Source organism: Bubalus kerabau, chromosome 4, assembly GCF_029407905.1.
Source record: "Bubalus kerabau isolate K-KA32 ecotype Philippines breed swamp buffalo chromosome 4, PCC_UOA_SB_1v2, whole genome shotgun sequence".
NCBI lineage: Eukaryota > Metazoa > Chordata > Mammalia > Artiodactyla > Bovidae > Bubalus > Bubalus kerabau.
Window position 1 is genome coordinate 146,143,523 of NC_073627.1, and position 4,475 is coordinate 146,147,997.

At 37.7% G+C, this 4,475-nt stretch overlaps 1 pseudogene; it reads left to right on the top strand.

Annotated features, from left to right (window-relative positions):
• The first annotated feature begins 3,884 nt into the window (after positions 1-3,884).
• Positions 3,885-3,985, top strand: LOC129651896 (uncharacterized; annotated as a pseudogene).
• Positions 3,986-4,475: the final 490 nt, after the last annotated feature.

The window sequence follows — 4,475 nt, forward strand, 5'->3', positions numbered from 1 at the left end:
AATTTGAATTAATAAAAATAAATAGAATAATAAAGTACTTACATTATTGCATAGAAAAGAAGTCCTCAGAAGAATAGAACAAAATACAAAAATTATATAGGAGAATATCAATAGAACGAACTCATAAAAATTTAGAATTTTTGTATGGCAAAATAAAAAAGGTTATGAAAAAAATTAAAAATTGAAAAGGTAAAGGACATCCTAAAATAAATTTTGGAGAAGGCAATGGCACCCCACTCCAGTACTCTTGCCTGGAAAATCCCATGGATGGAGGAGCCTGGTAGGCTACAGTCCATGGGGTCACTAAGAGTCGGACACGACTGAGCGACTTCACTTTCACTTTTCACTGTCATGCATTGGAGAAGGAAATGGCAACCCACTCCAGTGTTCTTGCCTGGAGAATCCCAGGGACGGGGGAACCTGGTGGGCTGCCATCTATGGGGTCGCACAGAGTCGGACACGACTGAAGCAACTTAGCAGCAGCAGCAGCAAAATAAATTTACAACATATAAATCAGACAAAAGATATATTGGAAGAGGTGTTTGTAGCCAATAAAATAAGATCAATAAAATATGAAGTACTATTCAAGAAAGTATTTTTGAGGATTCAGGAATTATACATTCTCAGATGCCATCATGGGTGTCAATCTGAATAACTTTTTTTAATATACATAAAATCCATAAAATGAACAAGGGCAATTGGGTTTTTGGTCCTTCTTTCAGGACCAATGGTCTTTCAGGACCAATGTAGTCCAAGGAGATAGTTACACAAAAAGTACAATTATCTGACCGAAAGAATTTTGTCTTGACTTTTATGAACAGTGAAAAATTAGAGAAGACTTGAATTTCCATCATTTTCAGGATGGGTAAATAAAGTATGGCATTCCCATGCGATGGACAATTGTGCAACCATGAAAAACGACGATACAGTTTCCAGCAAAGCAGCAACAGAACTAGCAGCAGCCCTCACCATCACAGGCACCAACGAGGGGCCCAAGAGCAAGAGCAATCCAGCCCAAGGGGCAGCAAAGAAAGCCAGAGAAGTAAGCAAAATGATCCACCAAACTCTAGCTGCAAATGTTGAAACTAAGCTATGAAAAGACAACAGGAAAGAGCCAATCTTCAGAGTGAAAACCAAAAACAGTGAAAGAGGAGCAAAAGAAAGAGGCTGAAATGGGTCAGAAAGACATTAAAGAAGATGTAACTGCAGAAAACAAGAAAGTCCAGCCTCTGAAGAAACAGAAGCAAAAGAAGCCACATCTGATGTGATGAACATCCTCTCCTGAATTTTTTCCATGGTCTCCATTCTACCCTTACTATTCAACTGTCTAGTAAAGGCATGTTTTTAGATGCTCTAAAAATAATTAAGGATGTTTTGAAGAATTTAGATGAGTGTAAATGTTTTTTCTTTCTTTTTTAAATACTTATTTCTTTGGCTCCACCAGGTCTTAGTTGCAGCACATGGGATCTTCAGCCGTGACATGTGTACTCTTAGTTACAGCATGTGGGATTTAGTTCCCTAACCAGAGATCGAACATGCCCTCTGCACTGTGAGTGAGGAGTCTTAGCCACAGGACCACCAGGGAAGTCCCTAAATGCTTTCTCTTAAGAGGTAAAATCGGGTACACTTGTTATTTTTCTGCACAATCTGGAATTCAAGAAATATTGAATTAAGGAACTCTTTGAATCTTGTGCTCCAACTTTCCATTCCATAGGCTGTGGATGAGGAGGGTTATATCTTTTAACATGAAGTGTAATTAAATGCAATTTGCAATTATAATCATGCTCTTAGTACATCTCAAACATTTCATTGCTGATCTTCTATACCCATGCTGATGTTTGGTAGAATAATCTAAGGAAACTGCCCCTGATCTTGGCCCTCTTGGTCAGACTTGAGTACCAGCTGTGACATCTTTGGTAGCAGTAACCCCAGTTTATCCTACAGCTTTGATTGGACTTTTTTTTAGCATGTTGTGAGCTATTAAATCATGAATTAATGGGGTTTTAACCTAAAAATTTATCAATATTTTATCATATTAGTAGTTTATATCCTCTTCCAAAGGACAATTTTCCTCCAAATTTTAACTGAAGTGACTGGGTAACTTTTTAGAAAAGGACTGCAATCACTTTTTAAAGATTTGTTAGTACTTACATATCGGAGAAGGCAATGGCACCCCACTCCAGTACTCTTGCCTGGAAAATCCCATAGATGGAGGAGCCTGGTAGGCTGCAGTCCATGGGGTCGCCAAGAGTCGGACACGACTGAGCGACTTCTCTTTCACTTTTCACTTTCATGCATTGGAGAAGGAAATGGCAGCCCACTCCAGTGTTCTTGCCTGGAGAATCCCAGGGACGGGGGAGCCTGGTGGGCTGCCGTCTATGGGGTCGCACAGAGTCAGACACGACTGAAGCGACTTAGCAGCAGCAGCAGCAGCAGCAGCAGGACTTACATAAGAACAGCGTGCTGCTTGTTTAGTCGCCAAGCTGTGTCTGACTCTTTTGTGACCCCATGGACTGTAGTCCACCAGGCTCCTCTGTCTATGGGATTTCCCAAGCAAGAATACTGGAATGGGTTGCCATTTCCTTTTCCATCTATATAATCTGTGAAGAGATAAAACCATAAACCAATGAAATATCAGTTATAAAAATGTTGATGCTGCATATGTACTACATTCCATCGACTCTAAGGCCTACATTTTTCACACAGATTCTGCTGTCCTCCTAACTGCTTGGGTATGAATGAACTCCAGCAAGGCTTTTATTTATTTGTCATTTCAAATTTGACTTATACACTTTCTTGGTATTACATATGCTGAGTTTAATTATTATTTATTATAAAATGTCTTTCAAAAGATTTTACCATAACCAGCATTGAAACAAAATTATTCAATGTGTACAGAAAGATGTGGAAACATAAAAGCAGAGCAGAAATGTAATATTATTGAAGCAAATAATCTCATTGGAAGAATGACCTCAGTTTCATATTTTCTGGGAAGAAACAACCAGTGCTTGAAGGAACCCAAGAGAGAAGATACCCAAAGTGGCAAAAATGCAAAGAGGTTACCTTCACACACCATACAATGCAGCTTAAAGGGTGGAGAAACTGGCAAACTTCAGCATAGAAGATTTCAAAAGCATCAAGAAGCTGGTTATATCACACAGAGAAAGATAAATATTGCATTATCTCATTTATAAAGGAATCTAAAATAAACAATAAAATAAACAAAAAACAGACTCATGGATTCAGAGAACAAATTGATGGTTGCCAGAGGCAAGGGATGGGGCTGGGAAAAATGGGTGAAGTGGGTGAAGGAGTCCAAAAGTACAAGCTTCCAGTCATAAGATGCATAAGTCCTGGGATGTAATGTACAGCATGGTGACTGTAGCTTATAATACTGTATTGTAGTCTTTCAAGTTGCTGAGAGAGTAGATTTTAAAAGTTCTCATCACAAGAAAAAAACACATTATGTCTTGTGATGGAGGTTAGCTAGACTTATTGTGATGATCATTTTGCAATTTATAAATACTGAGTCATCATGTTTGCACACCCAAAACTAATATAGTGTTAAATGTCAATTTTATATCAATTTTTTAAAAAAGAAACTGCTTATGACACAGGACTGTTCCATCAACAAATGTTGTGCTCTGGTTTAGTTGGCAGCTGTTGCTTGCTTGCTTGCTTTTTCTGTCTCCCTCTTCTTCCTTCTTTCTTCCTTTCCTTTCTCCCTCCTTCTCTCCCTCCCTGTCTTTTTCTCTCTCTTTCTTTCTTTCTCTGCAGTACCTAAAACAAAGGGATGCTAACAATCAATGATGTCTTGTAGTCAATGAAATATATTGAATTGCTTCTTTGTTAACAAGAAAATGTATTCCTGACCCATTTTAAATGTTCCTTTCAGGAGCACATAAAGTGAAATTAGAATGATGCAGAGTTAGCATGGCACCTGGCTAAGGATAACATACAACCTGGTGAAGTGTTTTACATTTTTTCTTTTTCTTAATCTGAGTGTTTATTTGTGAATACTTATCCAGCTATAAACTTTATGTTTTGTGGATATTTTTCTGAATGTGCCATGCTTTAATGTAAGTTTTCTTAAAATATCAGTATATAACAGAGTTTGCATAGTGTGGATCCCATTTTTGAAATGATGGAGGTCTACATGACTTCTCACATTGGTGCACATATTTCTGTATGTCAGCCCAGAATCCATATGTCAACAAGAATTATGGAAAGACAGGTAGCTTCTGCTTTCTTCTTAATGATTTTCTGTGTCTGAATATTTTTTACAGTGAGCATGTATTTCTTTCACCATGAGAAGAAAAATACAGAAAGACCTACTCCAGTTTTAAAAATACTCCAATTTTAAAAAAAGTTAAACAAAACCTGCATATTCTTTGAACAGCAAATCCACTTCACAGAATTTATGTACAGAAATAACTAAGGATATGCACAGCAACTTAGCTGTGAGAATGCTCATC